The sequence below is a fragment of the Elgaria multicarinata genome, chromosome 20 (genome assembly GCF_023053635.1).
Source record: "Elgaria multicarinata webbii isolate HBS135686 ecotype San Diego chromosome 20, rElgMul1.1.pri, whole genome shotgun sequence".
NCBI lineage: Eukaryota > Metazoa > Chordata > Lepidosauria > Squamata > Anguidae > Elgaria > Elgaria multicarinata.
In genome coordinates, this window is record NC_086190.1 from 15,523,450 (window position 1) to 15,547,138 (window position 23,689).

The 23,689-nt window shown below is 47.2% G+C and overlaps 1 pseudogene; it reads right to left on the reverse strand.

Moving 5' to 3' along the window:
• Window positions 1–542: 542 nt before the first annotated feature.
• LOC134411591 (solute carrier family 2, facilitated glucose transporter member 5-like) lies at window positions 543–17,690 on the reverse strand (annotated as a pseudogene).
• Between the last annotated feature and the right edge of the window lie 5,999 nt (window positions 17,691–23,689).

Genomic DNA, 23,689 nt, shown 5'->3' on the forward strand with positions numbered 1-23,689 from the left:
CTAGAGGCATTCAAGAGGCAGCTGGACAGGGATGCTTTAGGGTGGATTCCTGCATTGAGTGGGAGGTTGGACTCGATGGCCTTGTAGGCCCCTTCCAACTCTGCTATTCTATGATTCAGGAAAAGCTTCCCGACTGTTAGAGCAGTGCAACAATGGAACCAGTTACCTAGGGAGGTTGTGGGCTCTCCCACATTCGAGGCCTTCAAGAGGCAGCTGGACAACCATCTGTCAGGGATGCTTTAGGGTGGATCCCTGCATTGAGCAGGGGGTTGGACTCGATGGCCTTGTAGGCTCCTTCCAAATCTACTATTCTATGATTCTATGAACTCCTGAAAGAGAAAGCCACAAACAAAATGGTCTCTTGCTTTGTTAATATATATATATATATACATTTTTTTATGTAGAAAAGTCTAGATGTAAAGGCTGATCCTTCTCATTGGAAAGGAAAGCCTTAATGCTAGTGTATTGACAGAACCAAAGATGACACTGAGATTATCTCTGAGGATCATCGCCTTGTTATTACAAGCACTAAATCAAACTCTTCATGGAGTAAGTTCCGTTTTCTCTTCTTCTGGCTGCACCTTCACCAGACACTGCTTAGCTGTGACGACGGGCATGAGCGTCTTGATATCCAGAAAGGTCTTTCCTGTGGTTTCTGGGACCATCTTGTAGATATATAAAAAAGTTGCTGTGCAGACAGGGCAGTAGAAGAGAAATAAGTAGGCCTTGACGAATGGCTGAGAATAAAAATGGAAGAGAGAGAGAGAGAGGAAGAAAGGGATGGACATGGGTATTGTATAGACACTTCTTTATTGATTGATTGATTTAGAATATTTATATACCTCTCCCCATTGAAAATTTCAGAGCTGTGTTCAAGATAAATTGAAAATAAAACAGAATAAAACAGTTAAAACAATTTTTTTAAAAAGCAAATACAGTGACACCTGGCTGGACATTAAGGAAAGGCTTTCCTGGAATAAGGATGTTTTCAGGAGGTGCCGAAAGGAGTACAAAGTTGACCTCCAGAGGCAGAGAATTCCACAGGAGGGGGGGCCGCCACGCTGAAGGCTCTTCCTCTGGTGGATTCCAATAGGAGGATGGATCTAGGTGGAACCACCAGGAGCAGGCCCTCAGATGACCTCAGTGACCGGGCAGGTTGGTAGGGGAGAAGGTGCTCTCTCAGGTATCCTGGTCCCAAGTTGTTTAGGGCTTTGTACACAAGTACAAGAACCTTAAACTTGGCCCGATATATACCACCGGTACATCTTCTTGGGCAGGGTTAGCGCCAATGGTAGGTGTAGTTGGGCACATGCCAAGGTCCCACATGCCCCAAGAGCTCCCTGGAGCTGTTCCCCCACTTCCCCGTTGCAACCTCCTTATTCACCTGCCTCTCGCTCTGGCCCTGATAACGGTCGAGAAGGAGGAGTGGGAGACGCCACGGCCTCCTCGCTCCGTGGCTCTCCGCCTGTCCAGCAAGCAAGTGGGAGCCATGATGAGGAAGAGGAGGAGAGGGGTGACCGTGGCGTTGAGAACGTAGACTCACTGAAGGAGAGGGGCCGCGGACCCAACCCCCATCTTCCCCAACACCCATTCCCCACCCAAGCGGCCTGCAAAAGCGCTCACCTCTATCGCAAGGAACGTCACCACCGTGAAAAAGTTGAGCAGCCAGTGCACGAATCCTCCAACCACGTACGCTGACGAACGGGACGACTGCAGGAAGAGTTCTGTGATCAGCAGGTTGGGAAGGGCGCCTGGTGGAGAGACGGGGGTTCAAGGCTGGCATTTGACCTGTTGGGGTGACTTTTCTTTTCTTTTTAAAGGATCCCTCTCTTTTTTTAAAATTGCTTTGTCTGCCTCCCCTTTGAGTGCATCACACACAGATTGTTCAATCGCTCTATTTGTATTATTATTATTATTATTATTATTATTATTATTATTATTAATGGATGTAAGCCGCCCCGAGCACTGAATCTTAGTGGAAGGGCTCAGGATGCATAAATAAAAAAGGACACGGAATAACAGGCTCAAGTTACAGGAAGCCAGATTCCGGCTGGACATCAGGAAAAACTTCCTGACTGTTAGAGCAGTATGACAATGGAACCGGTTACCTAGGGAGATGGTGGGCATTCCCACACTAGAGGCCTTCAAGAGGCAGCTGGACAAGCATCTGTCAGGGATGCTTTAGGGTGGATTCCTGCATTGAGCAGGGGGTTGGACTGGATGGCCTTTTAGGACCCTTCCAACTCTACTATTCTATGATTCTATGAAGGTGCTAAATGCCACTTCTCACCCATATCTCTTGCACATCCTTCAAGGAGCCCTGTACATCATCTGAGCACTTACTAGGCCCTATGGCATGTCCCATCAGGTAAACGTTGATGAAAACTGTGTTGATGTAAGATATCCATTTGAAGGTCCTCTGTTGGAGAAAGTTGGTCTTGCTTCAGTCACGCACGAGCGAGGGTGTCCGATGTCCCTTATCTAAAAGTGGCGGAACCCCAACCTTTTTTCGCCCAGCGGGCACATTTGAGACTTTAAGAAAGTGTCATGGGCGCTCACGCAAAATGACTGTCATTGTGAGCCAAGTGCCTCCCTTTTTTTAAAAAATAAAAAATATGGCTGCCATTGTGGGCGTGGATGGCCACAAAATGCTCATTTCCCAGAAGGAAAAGTGATGAGCTGAAAGAGAACGTTGTTTGCCCAAGAACCTGAGGACAAGACAGGGGTGGGGTGTGAGTTCAAAACACAAAACCCCACTCTTTAGAACCCAAACAAAGATGGCGCCGGAAGGCAGAACTGCACATAGCAACCAGGAGGGCAACGAGGATGATCAAGGGTCTGGAAACAAAGCCCTATGAGGAGAGACTGAAAGAACTGGGCATGTTTAGCCTGGAGAAGAGAAGATTGAGGGGAGACATGAGAGCCCTCTTCAAATACTTGAAAGGCTGTCACACAGAGGAGGGCCAGGATCGCTTCTCCATCCTCCCAGAGTGCAGGACACGGAATAACGGGCTCAAGTGACAGGAAGCCAGATTCTGGCTGGACATCAGGAAAAACTTCCTGACTGTTAGAGCAGTGCGACAATGGAATCAGTTACCTAGGGAGGTGGTGGGCTTTTCCACACTAGAGGCATTCAAGAGGCAGCTGGACAGCCATCTGTCAGGGATGCTTTAGGGTGGATTCCTGCATTGAGCAGGGGGTTGGACTCGATGGCCTTAGAGGCACCTTCCAACTCTACTATTCTATGATTCTATGGCAGCAGGACAGCCTCCCAGTTAAAAAAAAGATCTTAAATGAAAATAAAAACCAGGAGTCGGACAGCAAGAGAGGTGCACATCTAGGAGAAACGGGATAGAATCCTTCACCTTCTGATTCAGAAATGTTCCCTGCCTGTTCACCTGGAGGAGATGCATGCTCGCCCCAGGCGACCGGGTGAGGCTTTGCAGCAGGCCCCCAGTGAAACAAGAATAAAAATCATAAGAAATAAAAATCAGGAAATGCAGGCAGTACGGTAGTTGCCAATAGGGGTTTCGATGGGCATGTTGATACCCATGGGAACGTTTTTGCTGACCACTGTCTTGAAAAATGACCGTTCTTTGGAATGGGCTCCCTAATCCTAAAGCCCCAGAATGCAATGGATCAAGAGCCAAGTCCAGGTGAACTCTGCGGCATCTGAATGCAACGGCCAAATAAATTTTGCAGTGGGGGGGATCAGCCAGTGGGGACATTTTACCCAAAAGGCCTGTCGTGAGGAATGCTGCAGTTTGCTATTCCACCAAGGTATGGGGTGGGTGGGGATCCAGGGGACTGCCAAGTGCAGCCCCGCGAGGAACTTTCGGCTCTTGTTCGGACCCACTCTTGAAATTACATGCTCCCTACCTGAAGTTCGATAGTCACCGTTAACAGGATGCAAAGGAAGCTGCAGATCCCGAAACCAGTGAGCAGGAGAATCTTCCGCCCCTTCAATTCAATGACGTACATCTAGAGGACGAAGGATGTCACAGCAACAGAGCCCAGGCCTAAAACAGGTCCCCCTGGCTCTGCTCCCTTTCCCACACGGTTTGCTGGCATCCCAGCTTTTGTGTAGGGTCCCCCCCTTTATGCTTCTGCTAAAGTTTAGTTATTGGCAGGAAGGACTTGAATCTTTTCCTATGGACCCCAGCTCTTCCTAGAGGTCAGGAAAAGCCGCAGTTCTATTGTCTGGAGAGGAAATCCTGGTTGCTTTGGACAAGACACCATTTCTCCACCTCTCCCCCGTGAGAAAACTAGGGATGTGCTCCGCTTCTCCTTGGACTGGAGAAGCAGGAGCGGATCGGGGGGCTTCGTCTCCCCTTAAGGCGGAGGTGAAGAGGATCGGGGGAGCTGCGGAGCGTTGTGGAGCGGATCGAGGCGAAGGCGGATCCTTCGCCTCGATCCGGAACTCCATGAAAAAGGTAAGGGGTTGTTACTTGGCCCTGCCGCTGTCGCTGCTGCCCATGCGGCGACGGCGGCAGAACCAGGTAAGGGGGAGGGGGGTCTTACCTGCATCCGTCCGCGGTCCTGCGGCTGCTTCAACTGAGCCTGAGGACTCAAACAGGAAGACTAGGCTGCAACGGTTGAAGCAGTTGAAGCAGCCGCAGGACCGTGGACGGATGCAGGTAAGGGAGAGGAAGGAGGGGGGTCTTACCTGCATCTGTCCTGTCCCATCCCAGCTTCACTAGAGCCAGGAAGTGTAGGCCGCAATCTAGTGAATCTGGCATGGGCCGGGACGGACAGAGGTAAGGGGGAGGAGGGAGGGTGGCCTTACCTGGCGCCACTCCCCACCACTGGGGAGCTCCGATTCGGAGCTGGAGCTCCTCAGCGGAGTGGCCCCTAGGCAGATTGAGGCGGAGCGGGCCCTATCCGCAATTTGCGGATCGGGCACGAAGAGGATCGGGGGGGTCCGTGCACAGCCCTAGAGAAAACCACCCAGAGAGCTTCGGCTATGGGGCGGTATATAAATGCAATAATAAATAATAAAAACCTGCAGTTGCTGGTCAGGAGCAATGGAGCATGGGGCAGCTCTAACTGGGCACCGAAATGTCCTGCCCTTGTAGGCCAAAAATGGTTTGTTTATTTATTTATTGGATTTGTATCCCACCGTTTTTCCTCCAAGGAACCCAAGGCGGCATGCATAATCTTTCTGCTCTCCACTTTTATCCTCACAACAACAACCCTGCAAGGGAGGTTGGGCTGAGAGTCTGGGACTGGCTCAAAGTCACCCAGTGGGTTTCAATAGCTGAATGGGGACTAGAACCCGGATCTCCCGACTCCCAGTCCAACACTCTAGCCGCTACACTACACTGGAACCTGAAGCAAAAATTGGAGTCTTTCCAAAGCAGGTTTTATTTCCTCCCTCTCTCTCTATCTCTCTCTCTGTGGAATGAAAATGCAAGCTGATTTTCCTACAGATACTTTCCAAACCTTCTGAAACTCATTAACCCCCCCCACAAACTACAATACCCAGGATGCTTTGAGGGAAGTGACGGCATAAAACGGATACAATGGATTTGTAATGAAGATATGACCGGTGGAGCAGAATGAGCTTCGAGACTTATTTATTTTATTGGTGATACTCCGGGCCGGCCCTTCTGTTAGGCAAAGTGAAGCCATTGCATCAGGCGGCATGTGCAGGGGATGCCCCCCCCAAAAGGCAAAGGGATAGAAAAAAGGATGGTTTTTAATATAATAAAAGCGCAGTGTATTTTGGACCCTTAGTTCCTTCCTCAGGGCAATCTGAAAAGACGGTGACCCTGTTCACGGTAAACTACAGTGGTTCAGCATTTTGAACTAAGCATCATGGCGTGGTGTGTCATGTGAGCAAATCCCTAACCATGGAGATTACATAACCACGGTTTAAACATTTGCTGCAAAAGGGTTAGCGGCCTAACTGTGGCTTAGCGTGTTATTTGGGCAGGCCCAACGTATAATATTTATACACTCACATGACCAGCATTCTATATCGCAAATTAAAAAGTACAATTTTATATGACGATGCACATTTGTATCATTTGTGCGATATACAATGGTGGTCATGTGAGTGTATCAATATGATATATTGTCTTTTCGGATTGCCCTGAGGAAGGAGCTTAATGTCTGAAATGTGTCGGCGTTCTTTTATTGTATTAAAAACATCCTTTCTTGTCTTTTGCCTCAAGCAGCGAAATGTCTTCGGCCGGCCCTGGAAATACTTATATATTGCTTCATGTAACGAAATCCCTAGGCAGCTTAAAGGGCAAGAAAGACAGGGATAGGAGATGCTTACCCCGCACGAGATAGCAACGAGCATGGAAACGGTTGAGAATAAACTGATGTACCGGACAGAATCTTTGCTTAGACCCATTGCCTGATAGGTTCTCTCTGTATAATAGTATACCTGAAATGAGAACAGAACAACGGAACGTCTTAGAGCTGTCCGGCACGGGGATATTAATCGGCTGTAACTATTTTCGGCTTCGTTACGGAATCGAGATCTGAGCACTACACGAGGAGCGTTTCGTTGCCTGCTCTCCTGCTACATAACCTCTAGGTGGCGCTGTGATGTAGCGGAGTGGTGCAAATACACAAGAGGAAATCGCACTTCCTTTCGCTCTCACAATTAAATGCCGCATATTCTGTGCTCTCAAAACACGTGCAGAAAGTGCTGGTTTGACGCAGGAGCGAAACTAGTGGGTCACATCATCATTTAAAGAACCAGCAAGTGACTGTGAGTAGGGAATGAGGAGCAGAAAAGCCCTTAGAGTCATGAAAGATGCTACTGAAGACCTAGAGTTTGAGGGGAAGTAAAGAACTATGTACCTATATTGAACCCTGGCGGTCAGGTTCCCTTAATCTAGAAGGCTGTCCTTTGCTGGAAAATGAAGTTGCAGATTCTAGTTTAGCCTTCCCCAAACAAGTGGGAGGAAAAAGCTCTTACATCTTCATGGCTGGCTGGGGAATTCTGGGGGTTGTAGGACTTTTTTCTCTCTCTAAACTTGCCTAGGATTGTGGTCTAAGGCACTGAAGAATTCTGGCCCGTGGACAAGCATTCAGAGAATGGGATTGTCCAATGAGCACAAAAACGTTGGCCATCCCTAGAGGCACAATGGTGACTGATGGAAGAGTCAGGGAAGCCGGGAAAAGCATGCACTTGGAAACACCCTGGAATGCCCTGTTCATGTATAGATAAGCACTGCCCATTTAATATAAGAAACCTGATATTCTTGATAGCTTTCTCCTGGAGGAGAAGGCTATCAAGGGCTACTAGCCCTGATGGTTGTGTGTTGTCTGCACTATCTGAGGCAGTAAGCCTATGTGCCCCAGTTGCTGGGGAACATGGGTGGGAGGTTGCTGTTGCACCATGTCCTGCTTTGTTGGTCCCTGGCTGATGGCTGGTTGGCCACAGTGTGAACAGAGTGCTGGACTAGATGGACCCTTGGTCTGATCCAGCATCAGGGCACTTCTGATGTTCCTGCATTCACATGGCTTCTTTTCCGTTTCCCTCAAATCCAGACTCTTAAAAATTGCTGAATGGGGTCATCGTTGCAGCTGTTCCAGAATGAGTAAACCAGTATCCAATGTGCGTAATGGGACTGACTAAATTCAGTCTCATTCATTTCAATGGGTCTCCTCTAAATAGTATTGGCAATGGATACTGCCTGTTAGATTTTCTCGGAAATGTCTAAAAGAAGGAAAGGATTGATGGCTAACTGACTTAACACCCCTTGCTTCAGAAGCAAGAACGTGCTGAGTAAATGCACGCAGAGTGCAAGAAATATGGAAAAGGGTTCAGCTGGTGGGCCACTGTGTGAACAGAGTATTGGACTGGATGGACCCTTGGTCGGATCCAGCATCAGGGCTCTTCTTATGATACCCAGGGCCAGATCTACACCAAGCAGGATATAACACTTTGAAAACGTTTTGAAAACAGTATACAAGGGGTGTCCTGGGCCCGAACTCCAGTTGGCCACTGTGTGAACAGAGTGCTGGACTAGATGGACCCTTGGTCTGATCCAGCAGGGCACCTCTGATGTTCTTATGAAGGAAGGAAAGGAACCTCTCGTGCAAGCACTGAGTCATTACTGACTCTTGGAGGGACGTCAGTTTTCTTGGCAGGCCTTATAGCGGGGTGGTTTGCCGTTGCCTTCCCTGGCCGTTATTCCCTTTCCCCCAGCTAACTGGGTACTCATTTTACCGACCTCGGGAGGATGGAAGGCTGAGTCGACCTGAGCCGGCTGCCTGAAACCAGCTTCCGCTGGGATCGAACTCAGGCCGTGGGGAGAGTTTCAGCTGCAGAAACTGCTGCTTTACCGCTCTGCGCCACACGAGGCTTTGTTCTTATGAACAGTTGTCAAAACTATTATAAACTGTCATGAAGCTGTAGTGTAGATCCTACCCAGGTCTCTGAATCCTGATGGTGTAAAACAAGCTCCCTATGTCCACCTCTCTTTTATCTTGGGCTCTGCATCCGAACCGCTGGCGATGTCGCCTTCCTTACCGTGTTTACGCCGGAGAGCTGCTGGCCGCACATCAAGATGATGATGGAGATGGTTTGCCACCGCAGGGGTGCGTGGCAGAGGAGACGAAGGGAATTCATGCCCCGGTCCACCTTATCGGAGAGGTCCTCTTGACGCAGTTCCTCTATTTCATTCTCCACGTCACTTCGGTTTCTCAGCTCCTTCAAGGCTGGATGGGAGGAGCAGCCAAAAGGATTTGAATTGCAGGAAGGCGGAGATTATTTTATTTGATCATGTTATTTTTATTTTATCATTACATTTATGGACCACCCAGTAACCCGAGCTCTGTGGGCGCTTCACAGCCATGAAAACGGTAAAACCTGATGCAATAAAGCGTCCTATAAAAGCCAGGCCAAGGTTTAAAACGACGGTATCGAATCCCAAATGAAAAATTACGAACCCAAATAAAACTGAACAGCAGTGCAAAGATTTGAACACGGTAACGAATTTCAAAACAACAGAAATCGAAAGACTGAAAGGGTGAAAAAAATTAAAGGGTCTTCACCTGGCACTGAAAAAAGCACCACGTGAGCCTCTCTGGAGAGCTCATTTCACAACCAGGGTGCCACCACTGATAAGGCCCTGTTCTTAGTAGCCACCCACCTCACTTCCTTTGGCAGGAGCTACCAGAGAAGGACTGCTGAAGATGATATTAGGGTCCGGGCAGATATATATGGCAGGAGACAGTCCTTCAGGTAACCTGGCCCCAAGCAGTTTAGGGTTTTGAATATAAATACCAACACTTTGAATTGGGCTCATACGTGGACTTGCAGCCAACAAAGATGGAAGGTGACAACCTTAAAAGGTTGTCACACAGAGGAGGGCCAGGATCTCTTCTCGATCCTCCCAGAGTGCAGGACACGGAATAACGGGCTCAAGTTAAAGGAAGCCAGATTCCAGCTGGACATCAGGAAAAACTTCCTGACTGTTAGAGCAGTACAACAATGGAATCAGTTACCTAGGGAGGTTGTGGGCTCTCCCACACCAGAGGCATTCAAGAGGCAGCTGGACAACCATCTCTCAGGGATGCTTTAAGGTGGATTCCTGCATTGAGCAGGGGGTTGGACTTGATGGCCTTGTAGGCCCCTTCCAACTCTGCTATTCTATGATTCTATGAAAAGTACTGGCATAATATGATCACGTTGGCCAGTCCCCGTTAACAACCATGCTGCCTTATTTTGGACCAACTGAAGGTTCTGGACCATTTCCAAAGGCAGCCCCACGGATAACGCATTGTGGTAATCCAGACGAGAGTTAGCAGAGCATGGATAACTGTAGCTAGGCTATCTCTGTGTCCAGATAAGGACGTAGTTGGTATATCAGCCTAATCTGATAAAAGGTGTTCCATGTCACTGAGTCCACCTGTATCTCAAGTGACAGTTCTGGATCCAAGAGAACCCACAAAAAATGCACCTGATCCTTTATTAATTTATTTAATACATTTTTATACCGCCCAATAGCCAAAGCTCTCTGGGCTTTCTGGGATATTTTTTTGGCCCTATCCCTTTAGGCTACAAACATCAAAATCCTAGTCTGTAATCGCCAACATTCTCCCCATGATTACCAGTGGTGCTTTATAAACCAGCAAACTCACGGATAACAACAAAATTTGGATTGGATTGCTCTGAAAGTTATGGAATATATCAGCTGTAGGAGTTTGGCATCTCTGACACAAGTCTCCTTGGAGATTATACTTATTTATTGCATTTATATACCCCCCCATAGCCAAAGCTCTCACGTTTAGCCATAAAGGTATTAGGTACCATCCAAATTGTAATTTATATAAAGGACGTTACAACAATCCACAGTTTGTTAACCGTGGTTTGTTGTAAATGAAGTTGGAGCAAGCAAACTCTGATTGATCACTCCTGCTGAAGCTGGGTGGGACTAAACAGCCCCAGAGATGCTCCATCCCAGGGTTATTGTGACATCTGAACCTGGAATTGTGGCTTGTTAGAGGAGAGATAGCCAAGAGTTGGAACCCAAGAACAAACCATGGATACTAACTCTGGGTTGTCTCTCTCTAACAAACTACAATTCCGAGTTCAGTTGTCATGGTAAACAACCCAGGTACAGAAAGTCCCTGGTTTGTTTAGTTTAGCTTGAGCTGGCTGGCATTCAGGAACCAGTACACTTGCTCGCTCACGTTTGTTCACAACTACAAAGGCTGGAATGCTTTGACGTGCAGATCGGGTGAAAGGCGCTCTCTCTCTTTCTGCAGGGAACACTAACAAGGCATTTCAAGGGTATCTGCCTGTATCTAGTACCACTGTTCTCATACAATCAGTACCTTCCCTGGCTTTCTTTTCATCTTTCTTCTGAATCAGTAGATACCGTGGGCTTTCAGGGAAGGAGGGGACTAGGATGATCTGAAATAATGACAGTATCCCGGAGAGGCTCATCAGTACTGGCCAACCTGTGGAAGAAGGTACAATTATCGACGGCTATAACATATCCGATATGCTACAGGTGAAGGCAGTGCTGGGGAACCTCGAGTCTGGGGTTTAAATCTGGCCTTCCAGGGCTCACAATCTGCCCCCTCCAGTGTCCCCCCAGAACAACCTCTCCCATTGGCCCTGTTCCTTTCCCCCAACCACTAATCATTGGGTAGTTCCCTGATCTTTCTCCCATTCTAATAGGTCGAATGCTTTAGCTAATGGCAATAAAAGCTTTATGCTGTAATATGCTGGCTTTCTGGGATTTTTGTAAGCCCTGCCCCTTTTACTTTCAGACCCACCCACCACTGGAATGCAGCTCCTCCGAAACTGGATTCAGTGCTCATGCTTGAAAGAGATTCCTCACCCCTGGGCTACGGGATATGGCACTCGGATTTACCTTCTGCGGTCCCCATGATTTCACGGAAAGCTAGGATCTGAGCCACTTGGACACCTATGGTTAGAAAGAGGTGAGGCATCATGCCAATGACTCCTCTCATTTTCACTGGGGAGATCTCTCCGAGGTACAATGGGACCGCACTGGAAAATATGCCTGGTTAGATAATAATAATAATAATAATAATAATAATAATAATAATAATAATAATAATAATTTTGTTACCCGCCTCTCCCTCCGGATCGAGGCGGGGTACAACACAAATGCAAACACCATAAAATACATATAACTAATTAAAACATTTAAAACTAATACATGACTAAAAGCAGCCCATTATTAAAAAGGCATCTTAAAATTCAACTGGGTAGGCCTGCCGGAAGAGATCAGTCTTTATGGCTTTCTTAAATTCCGGAAGACTGTTAAGTTGATGAATCTCTCCCGGCAGGCCATTCCACAATCTGGGAGCAGCAGAGGAAAAGGTCCTCTGGGTACTAGTTGTCAGCCTTGTTTTTGTTGGCTGGAGTAAATTCTTGCCAGAGGACCTGAGTGTGCGAGGCGGATTGTACGGGAGAAGGCGATCCCGCAGGTAGCCTGGACCCAAATCATGTAGGGCTTTAAAGGTGATCACCAACACTTTATACTTTGCCTGGAAACTAATTGGCAGCCAGTGAAGAGATTTTAAAACTGGTGTAATGTGGTCACCCCTAGGTGTTCCGGTGACTGGCCTTGCTGCCATATTTTGGACTAATTGAAGTTTCTGGACTAGGCACAATGGTAGCCCTATGTAGAGCGCATTGCACAAGTTGAGCCTCGAAGTTAGCAGCGCGTGCATGACTGTCTTTAGGTCTTCCGACTCTAGGAAGGGGCACAGCTGGCGTATCAGCCAAAGCTGATAGTAGGCACCAGTTAGATAATAAATCAAGGGATAATTCATAGTATTCATGTTGACATGTGTCGAAACATACAAGCATCTCCATGGAATGCAGGAAGCGTTGGTAATATGTATTTTGCTCATTACTCAAACAATTAGTTTGATTGATTGATGGGACGTCCCATCCATCATTGGTGGGACATCCCATGGGGTGATCTGCGAGGCTGCTAGATTAAATTGTACGGAGACATGGCTTTCCGCACCGTCAGTATGGGAGATGCCCTGCTCTATCTCCACACCCTACCAGATTTCACAAGAGCTCACAGAGATGTGTTCTCAGTGGCGATCCCTTTTTTCTGCCCTTGGAGATGAGCCCAAGTCAGAGCCTGTGCATCTTAAGAACATCAGAACATGAGAAAAGCCATGGTGGATCAGACCAAGGGTCCATCTAGTCCAGCACCCTGTTCACATATTGAACAGGCAACCACAAGCAGGACACGAATGCAACCGTGTCCAGTAATTGTTATATACAGGCTTACTTCCTCTGATACTGGAGGTTGCACTTAGCCATCAGGACTAGTAGCCATTGGTAGCCTCCTCCTGCAGGAATTGATCCAACCCCCTTTTAAAGCCATCCAAATGGGTGGCCATCACCACATCTTGTGGTGAGTTCCATAGTTTAACTCTGCACCTTGTGAAGAAGTCCTTCCTTCTAGGAGGGCAGTTGGTGTCTTAATTGAAAATAGATTAGCTGGGGAGCTGTCCAGCAGGCAGTGCTGTGAGAAAGATGTTGCTCCAGCAAGGACTAGGCTCCCTTTTATAGGGGATGTTGTTGCCCCAGCCATTTCTGGCTTATCAGCAGGGCCCCGAACCAGAGCATGCTTCCTCCTCACATGTAGGGCTTAAAGGTATCTGACACGCTGCCAGATGGGCACCGATGATTGATGGGTCCCCTTTCCCTTAAAAAATAAATAAAAATCAAACCATTAAATCCAATGCGAGGACTCACCCATGTTTATTCCAATGAGAAAGCGGGAAAACAAGGAGAACACTGTGCCATGCAATACATTGGCAGAAGCCAAGAGCGTAGAAGAGACCATGGAGCAAAAGCTATTTATCAGCAAGGTACCTTTCCTGAAAAAGACAGTGAAATGGAGGTTGGTCGGTTGGTTGGGTGAGTGTCCATAAATGAGTGCTAGCATCAAAAGAATGAGGGAATTACGGGCAGGAAAAGGAGCGAAGGAATTCCAGGCAGGCCCCTGTCATTTCTCGTGCAATTTCTTGTGGCTTCGCTCACCTGATGGAAAAGTCAAAGTGCTCCTGTGAAACCACTGAGGCTGCAAACCCCAAGCCCCGTAAACCTTGTTCAGGGGCGTCCTTTTGCCGCTGAGGACTCAGCGGGCGCAGCTCACTCAGTTTCAACCCAAAGGACTAGAAACTTGTGATCTGGATGCTTTAATTTAAGGTACTGAGGATGGGGCCTGGGATGGAAGTGAGGACCTTTCATTGGAGGGCGTGTTTCTGGTGGTTCCACATGAATATTTGGCCCGATTGGAGTCCACCAGGAGAAGAGCCTTTAGTGTGGTGGCCCCTTTCCTTTGGAACTCCCTGCCCCTGGAGGTCAGGCAGGCACCAACACTAGGCTGCTTCCGGCGCCTCCAGAAAACAACTCTGTTCCAGGAAGCCTTCCTCAACTACCCAGCCACTGTTTGTATTGGTCCTTTGTTTTAAACTGATGGGGAAGGCAACGGCAAACCACCCCGCTATAAGGCCTGCCAAGAAAACGTCAGCGAAAGCTGGCGTCCCTCCAAGAGTCAGTAATGACTCAGTGCTTGCACGAGAGGTTCCTTTCCTTTCCTTTAAACTGAACCGTTTATCATTTCCTGTTTTTAATCTTCTTTCTTTTTACTGTTTTATTCCCATATTCATCGCACCAGAATCTATTTGAGATATGGGGCGGTATATAAAAAAAACGTAAATAAATAAATAATAAACAAAGCTGGAGATGTATGTTAAATGATGCCCTGGGTATAAAACCCATTGAAGTCAAATTGGCTATGACTACCTGTTGGTTGGAGGACATATAACTGAGAAGATGTGGGTATTTCCCCCCCCTTCCCCCAAAGGGTCTATTTCAGACCCAGGAACGTAGGAAGTTGACTTATACTTGGTCCATTTAGCTCAGTATTGTCGACACTGACTGGCAGCGACATCTCGCCAGGGATTCAGGCAGGATTTTTTCCGTGCCCTACCTGGAGATGCCATGGATCGAATCGGAGTCAGAAGAACGTAAGAATAAGTAGAGCCCTGATGGATCAAACCGAGGGTCCATCTAGTCCAACGCTCGGTTCACATAGTAGCCAACCAATTGTCAGTGAGAAACCCACAAGCAGGGTATGAATGCCACAGCACCCTCCCGCCCATGTTCCCCAGCAACTGGTGTACATAGGCATAGTGATCTTGGAGGTTGCACATAGCCATCAGGGCTAGTAGCCAATGATAGCCTGCAAAATGTCCAAGTTGGATTCCAGTATCAGAGGCAGTAAGCCTATATACACCAGTTGCTGGGGAACATGGGTGGAAGGGTGCTGTTGCACCCGTGTCCCGCTTGTGGGTACCTGGTCAACAGCTGGTTTGCTACTGTGGGAACAGAGCACTGGACTGTACGGACCCTTGGTCTGATCCAGCATCAGGGCTCTTCATATGCTCTTACCACCACTGAGTAACACTGGCTTCTCCAATTTTCTAGTCCTCATGGTTCTGAATCAAACACCCATTGAAAGAGGAACACCGGAAGCTGCCTTTCCCCAAGTCAGACCCTTGGCCCTTTTATTTATTTAAAACATTTATATCTCGCCCTACATCATTAAGATCTCAGGGCGGCGTGCTGATAAAAGCACACAGTATAAAACAGTAAATATACACGGCTAAAAACAAATTAAACCATGAACCAAGTTAAAACAATATATAATTTAAAAGCAGCAAAACAATTAAAACAGTTAGCCCAGCATTGTTGACAATGACTAGTAGCAACGGCTCTCCAGGTTTCCAGCCGGGTATTTTTCCAGCCCTACCTGGAGATGCAGGGTGGGGGGGATCGAACCCATGGCCTAGGCCACACAAGGCAGGGGCCACGCCCCCTAGGCCCTTCATGTTAGTTATATACCTGCCAAAGTTATCCACCATGGATCCTACCAGGAGTGCACCAAGTATAGCTCCGATGGGAAAAGAACTAATGGAGACAGCCATCATGAACATCTGAAACTCTGTTTCAATGCTGGCCTTGGCTTCTCGGAAGGTGAAATTGTGAATGTTTTGTAGGACCTAGGGGAGGAAATGAGAGCAAGTGGTTAAGGAGTTCCCGCACATGGGTGTCATGGCTAACCCTACTGCCCCTGTTTTGGTAAGGGATGTTTCAGGTAGTCAATCAGAATCAGATTCAGAACTAGACAATGCAGCACCAGACACCAGCCAGCCTGTACCCATGGGGGAGGAAGCTCTCATGGGCGATTCCCCAGCTGGAAGTCAGCCCTCTCCAGAGCTTATCTCCTCAAGGCCAAATCCTACACACTCGATGGGAAGTGAGCCTTCTTCTGGAGGTGAGTGTCCTGACAAGCTAGCTGATGCGAGGGTCCGCCAGAAGCTCAAATGCACGGAGTGGAAGGAAGGTGTGAGAAAGTCGGTTTGATTACACCAGAACCTGCCTCCGCACCTGGCGCTCTGAAGTTACGGATGTTTGAGAAGTGGCTTCTTATTCTTCTTGAAGGGACAATTGTCTCGCTTAGTTTGCATAGTTTTGCCTAGGGGAACATTTCCAAGAGGTTAGAGTCTCTTCAGGTAGAAGAGACGTTTGTTGCTTAATAAAAGCTTTGTGGATGACTTAGCAAACCTCGTCATTTGCCTCCCATCAATAGCAGGAGTTTTCTGAGAAACATGACAGTGACATAACAAGAAAACCAGGTTTGCAACCGAATGAACATGGGACAGGAAGCATGTGAATGTACCCTACCAAGCCTGTGAATGTATCCTTCGATGCATGCTCAGGTCTCATTCTTATATATTACGTTTGTTTGGGGCACAAGCCCAAGTCAAGTTTATTATATTTAGCAACCAGCCATTCTACAGTTTCACATAGATGTGTTACATTCATTCATTCATTCATTCATTCATTCATTCATTCATTCATTCATTCATTCATTCATCCCTCCCTCCCCTTTGGCCTTTGTGCACAAGAGCAGGGTCAACACAAGAAATTTAGCAGTTCTAAAAGTTCCATGTTTGTTAAAACCATTCAATAAAAAACACAATTTTTCGAGGGGTGATCTTTCCTTCACCGGAACTTTGCATTCTAAAATAAAATGAGTGACATCTTCTAAAGTAAAAGGTTGCAAGGACAATGTCTGGCTTCCTTGGAGACTGGGGACAGGGGCAGGACATATAGGGTGACCCTATGAAAAGGAGGACAGGGCTTCTGTATCTTTTAACAGTTGTGTAGAAAAGGAGAATTTCAGCAGGTGTCATTTGTAGGCCTGCAGCACCTGGTGAAGTTCCCTCTCCATCACAACAGTTAAAGCTGCCCTCTTTTGTATCTGGTCACTCAAGTATAGCTCCTGCAGCTTTAACTTGCTGTGATGAAGAGAGAATTTCACCAGGTGCTGCAGGCATACGAAGGACACCTGCTGAAATTCCCCTTTTCTACACAAGTATTAAAAGATACACAAGCCCTGTCCTCCTTCTCATAGGGTCACCCTATTGTTTCTCCAGTCTCTAGAACTTACATTTCTGATTGGGACAGGGGGCTCTATACTGCGGATGTGTGTAAACCTTTAGTGCGCATGCAAATAAATCGAGGTGCAAGGCCAACACATGCTGGAGCATCTCCTCTATGAGGGATGGGTACAACGTCTCTCCAGGGTTTCAGGCACATTTTTTTTCTTGCCCTACCTGGAGATGCCAGGGATTGAATCAGAGACAGAAGAACGTAAGAAAAAGAAGAGTCCTGATGGATCAAAACAAGGGTCCACCTAGTCCGGCGCTCAGTTCACACAGTAGCCACCGTAGAAACAAGGTACTGATAGCCGTTAAACGGTTTTCAAAAGGCACGCTCCAATTTGTCTTAATACAAAACAAAATAATGGAAACGTAACAGAATGATAGAATGTCCCTGGTAAAGAATAGGAACCATCCCACTTTATGCACTAAACCAAACGTCTATAACCTGGTGGCCTGCGGATGTGTTAGACTACAACCCCCATCCATGCTCAGCTGGGGGATGCATGGCCTTGTAGTCCCAGGCGTATGGAAGGCACCAGAGTTTGTGACGTCTGGATTCAGCCCTGCTGTTTGATATCACCTACCACATGTGGGGAGTAGACGACCCAGAGGTTGTAACCGTACTGGACGGACCCCAAAGCAGAGACCGCCGTGATCTGGAAAAGGCTGTTGGTGACTTTCTGCGAGAAAAAGCAGCACATGTAATATTTTTTATAATATTTTGTATTCTGTGTTGTTCCCTGCCTCAATCCAGAGGGAGAGGCAGGTAATAGAATCATAGAATAGCAGAGTTGGAAGGGGCCTACAAGGCCATCTAGTCCAACCCCCTGCTCAGTGCAGGAATCCACCCTAAAGCATCCCTGACAGATGGTTGTCCAGTTATTATTATTATTATTATTATTATTATTATTATTATTATTATTATTATTATTTATTGTGGCAAAGCATCCATCACTGCATTTTAAAGTGAAATCAATACCAAAAGGAGGAAAAAAAGAGAGAAACAGGTCCTCAGGATGCAACAGGATTTATTTGCACAAAGCCCCAAAGGATTTATTTCTGCAACGCTATGTACACATACATCCTTTCGCATCCTGAGGACCTGTTTCGCACTCCTTTTTGCTCGTTTTAAAGTGAAGCATTAATGGCGTGCGGTCATCGTTCGCGAAACGCGCTGGCCAGGATCCCGCACACGGAGTTAAGGAACGGAAGAACGGAAGGAAAAGATTGCTCCCCCCGTTCCGACAGTGGTTCAGGCGGTGTTCTTCCCACTCCAGGCGCAAGCTAACGGGAGGAACGGAAGGTGCCCATGGAGGCTGGGGACTCTAATCTCAGTGGGGTTGTGAATCTGTGCTGGGTCATACCTCTAAAGAAGCTGTCCAAGGTGCTGAACTCAGCTTGAGGACTGGCTCTCCAGGGCAGGATCTACACCACTGCTTTTAAACAGTTTATAACAGTAGTGACAACTGTTGGGGCCCAAGGACACACTCCGTAAACTGTTTTCAAACCATTTTCAAAGTGTTATACCCTCCTTGGTGTAGATCTGGCCCACATGTGTTGGCCTGCAGGTCCCACCAGTCCTAGCTGGCATAGCCAACAGTGAGGAGTTATGGGAGTTGTAGGCCTACCCCATTGCCTTACTGGCAGCCTTGGCTAGCATTTTTATATTTTGGCCACACACCCTTGTCCTTGGACCCTCCCACACTGGAATGTGCCCCCTCCTGAGAGCTTCTCTGGAATTGAATTCCTCCTTCAGGCTCACAGGGGCTCCCCCCGCCCCGGTCCCCTGCAATTAAAATTTTCAGCCTTCCTGATGCACTTCAGTTTGGACAAAGCCTCTAAAGTCGATGCCGCCCCCTGACATTTTGCCACCTGACACAGAGTCCAAGTACCCCACCCTCTCCATTGGATAGGGCCAGCACTTGCTGCATTGGGTGAGCATATAAAAAGGAGGACAGGGCTCCTGGATCTTGAACAGTTGCATATTTATTTATTTATTTATTAAATTTATACACCGCCCCATAGCCGAAGCTCTCTGGGCAGTTTACAAAAGTTAAAACAGTGAACATTAAAAAGTATACAAATTTAAAACCATCAAAAATATAAAAACTACAGTGTAAAACAGAATCCATTTTAAACAACGACAGTTCTGGGATCCATTAAGAAACAAACAAAATGTTGTTAAATGCTATTAAATGCCTGAGAGAAGAGAAAAGGTCTTGACCTGGCACCGAAAAGATAACAATGTTGGCGCCCGGCGAGCCTCATTGGGGAGATCATTCCATAATTGGGGGGCCACCACTGAAAAGGCCCTCTCTCTTGTTGCTATCCTCCGAGGGAATTTCAGCAGGTGTCCTTTGTATGCCTGCAGCATCGGGTGAAACTCGCTTTCCCTCACAACAGGTAAAGCTGCAGGAGCCCTGCCCTCTTTTGTATCTGGTCACTCTAGTATAGCTCCTACAATTTCACCTGGTGCTGCATGCATACAAATGACACCTGCTGAAATTCCCTTTTCTACACAACTGTTAAAGATACAGGACCCCAGTCCTCTTTTCCATAGGATCACCCTATATGCTACAGCAGTGGTTCCCAAACTTTTTCAGGTAACCGCCCCCTTGGTTCAGCAAACTCATGCCCAGTGCCCCCTGCGCACAGCGCCTTTAAATGGGAAGCACCCGCCGCAGGCTTGCCGAGGGAGGGAGTGAAAAGAGAGCAAACGCCTCTGTTTTGCAGCCGGCGTGGCGGGGCACACCAAGCAGGGTATGTCTCTTCATTAGCGTTTTGGTGCTTTTGAAACATTTCAATTCACCGTTAAAAGGACTCTTCTTAAACGGTATTAATACATGTGTGGATTCTTCCCCTATATGGCTTGGGACCAAACTACCTTCTCCCATAAAAATGTCCCTGGGTTTTAAGACCTACTGGAGAGGCGCTTCTCGGAAAAGACCACCTCAAGTGTCCCCCTGCCAGCCACCCCTTTGCCTCTTAGCGCCCCCCTATGCAATCCCACCACCCCCAAGGGGGCAGTACCGCCCACTTTGGGAACCACTGTGCTACCTTCCTGCCTTCCTCCATCTTCTGCTCAGGGTGCTGCCGGAAGTGTCTGGTTTCTTTGTGCCCGGTCCGGCCCGATCTCAACTCACTACTTCCTAATTCAATTATTAATTATTACAGTCGCAGACCAGCAAAATCAATATAAAACATACAAAGGATAGATTAAAAAGTGACTACTTTCTTGTAAATTGTCCTCACTAATCTTCTCCCTGGTCCTTTTTCCATACTTTCTTGGGTTGAGGTCAGAAATCCGATTGAGCTATGGCTGAAGAAGAGGGAGGAGGTTTCAGGATTTTATTGACTCTCTTAACTTAAGAACATAAGAACATAAGGAAAGCCCTGCTGGATCAATCCAAGGGTCCATCTAGACCAGCCTTCCTCAATCTGGGACGCTCCAGATGTGTTGGACTACAACTCCCAGAATGCCCCAGCCGGGGCATTCTGGGAGATGCAGTCCAACACATCTGGAGCGCCCCAGGTTGAGAAAGGCTGATCTAGACTCAACCAGCCATCGGCCAGGGATGAACAAGCAGGACATGGTGCAACAGCATTCTCCCACCCATGTTCCCCAGCAACTGGTGCACACAGGTTTACTTCCTCGAATACTGGAGATAGCACACAACCACCAGGGATAGTAGCCATGGATTACCTTTGCCTCCAGGAATTTCTCCAACCCCCTTTTAAAGCCATCCAAATTGGTGGCTGTCACTACATCTTGTGGCAGTGAGTTCCATAATTTAACGATGCGCTTGTTTAAGAACATAAGGTTAAACAAAGTAGATAATTTCCTGACTTATAAAAATCAAAGGGGAAGGAAAGATCAGGACAACCTGCGAAACTTACACAAAAGTAACAATATAATATAATAAAGGACCGGGAGGATTGCAGCAGAGATAATTTCCCTGCCTGTGTTCATTAACTGCAGTGATGCTTGCTCCTTCAACCTTGAATTATTTTTATTTTTACTCTTCACAGCTTTCCCTCAAAGTATATGGAGACGTCCTGATCGACACTAAGGGGCTGTTCACATGACACGCTAACCCACACTCAGTGGTCGAGCGTGGGCTATTTTGAACCGTGGGTTGTTTGTCGAACTGTGGGTTAGTGCGTTGTCTGAACGCAGCCAGGCTGTCTTGTTAATGCTGCAGGGAAGCTTATTTTTCTCGAAGGAGCCACTTGAGAACCCAGGGTTTATTGTTGGGTTATTTAGGATGGTTATCAAGCCACACGACATAGTTAACTTTCCAGAGGGAGAGGCGGATAAGAAATTATTATTATTATTATTATTATTATTATTATTATTATTATTATTATTATTTAGCCGCCCTGTGAAAAATATCCTGGGTTCATGCTAATCCATGGCTCAACACCAACCCACACTCAACCACTGAGTGTAGGTTAGCGTGTTGTGTGAACAGCCCCAGAGAGAGAGAGAGAGAGAGAAGGAGAGAGGGAGAGGGAGAATTCAGGAACCGTAATTGATCATTTAAACAGGCCTATAATTTAGGAACTAAGGCCTGTACCCACGAGCAGTGGAAATCGTGCCATTGGTAAAATAGTTCCCCCAAAGGTTTGGGGCTGAAGAGGTGAAGAAAAGGCAGACCTACCATAAAGTCCTGGTCAGGTGGCTACACTACATTAAAATCAGCCCAGCCATAGTTTCTCTTGAAATAAGGCAGCGGAAGTCTAACTGTCCTGCCCGAACCAATCAGGGGAAGGAGGCCAGAAGATTCCGGCAGAAGCTGTTGACAGTTGGAGGCAGAGACGCGGGTGGCTTCATCTTCATAAAAAAGGAGACGGTTGCATATTATTATTATTATTATTATTATTATTATTATTATTATTATTATTATTATTCGGAAGCAGCTGGTTTTCTGCGCCTCATACAAAGAGGAAAACATAAAGGACATGATACCAAAGGAATAGGAAGGGAAGATCAAAGCAAGGAAATTCAGGATGTTCGGTGCTCTTCTGATCCACGCTGGATCCTGGCTTCGAAGAGAACTATTACCGTATTTCTTCAATTCTAAGACGCACTTTTCCTCCCATATAAACATCTCTAAAAACGGGGTGCATCTTAGAATCGCAGGTGTGTTCATTATTTCTTAGACTCAAAGCTTTTTTTTCTGTTGGTGGTACTGAAATGAGTGTGCGTCTTACAAGATGGCGCTCCAATGTCATTCTAAAATGCCTTTCGGCACTTTGCAACAGGGCAGGGGTGGAATAAGGCCTTCCGGTTTTCCCCAGGTGGACACGCCTCTTTTTCCTAGCCACGCCCCCTTTCCTCTTGACCACAGAGCTTTTCTCTTTCCCCCGGGTTATATGTAGAACTCTCCCCATCCTGAAAGGTGGAAGTACCTCTCTGCTTTAAGCTAAACCAGTTAGGCACGTCTGGCCCTTTGGCCACGCCACGCCGGCCTTCAGCCCCGCCTACTAATGGAACACCTTCCCCGAACGCATCTCTGAAACGAAATTCGTCCCTGGGGCTGAAAGACGCTCAAGACCCCCTCCCATATGAGAAGCAGGATGCTCATAACACTGCAATGGTAACAAATGACAAGACTCTTGTTGAGATTGTCATGGGTTAGGCTTTCAAGCTCCGTGAAAGCCTGCTGGACACTGCGTACCTTCCAGATTTCACTGCTGAAGATAGGGAGATGCTTTGGACGCTCCACTTCTCATACCAAGGGGGTTGGAATGTTGTGATTTCCAAAACAGGTCAGCCGTGGTGTGGCCAGGTGTCCCACTTTACAAAGGACAGTCCTCTATTTGAAGGTGTCCTCTCTTTGACGCGCTATCAGGTCCAGGTCTGGTTTGAAGTCAAGGGACCCTAAGAAAGGTGGGCTGCAGAAGCCTTGGAGACTCACAACAACGCTTCACACCTGGACAGCAGACTGAGCAGGTACACAGGTCATAGAATCATAGAATCATAGAATAGCAGAGTTGGAAGGGGCCTACAAGGCCATCGAGTCCAACCCCCTGCTCAATGCAGGAATCCACCCTAAAGCATCCCTGACAGATGGTTGTCCAGCTGTCTCTTGAATGCCTCTAGTGTGGGAGAGCCCACAACCTCCCTAGGTAGCTGATTCCATTGTCGCACTGCTCTAACAGTCAGGAAGTTTTTCCTGATGTCCAGCCGGAATCTGGCTTCCTTTAACTTGAGCCCGTTATTCCGTGTCCTGCACTCTGGGAGGATCAAGAAGAGATCCTGGCCCTCCTCTGTGTGACAACCTTTTAAGTATTTGAAGAGTGCTATCAGGTCATAGAATCATAGAATAGCAGAGTTGGAAGGGGCCTACAAGGCCACCGAGTCCAACCTGGGACCAGTCGCCTTGGCTACGGTGGAACATCTTGCATTTCTGTTTAAAGAACTGCTATTATTTCTAAGTGCCCCGCTCGCCGAAACAGATGCGTTTAAAGATGCGAACGTGACACAGATTGGTGTCCCATGCTTTGGGTGATGGGGAAACAGCCACATGTGAGTCAGACTGGAGATGGGATGCGATTAACGCTCTTGGTTTGGAAGGATAAAAAAATAATAATACAAGGAGACGGCTCTCAGAGTTGACCATCAAAATGGTGGCATGACTGAGATGCCTGTTGTCTATAATAATAAGGCATTGTTGTTATATTATGATGATTATGA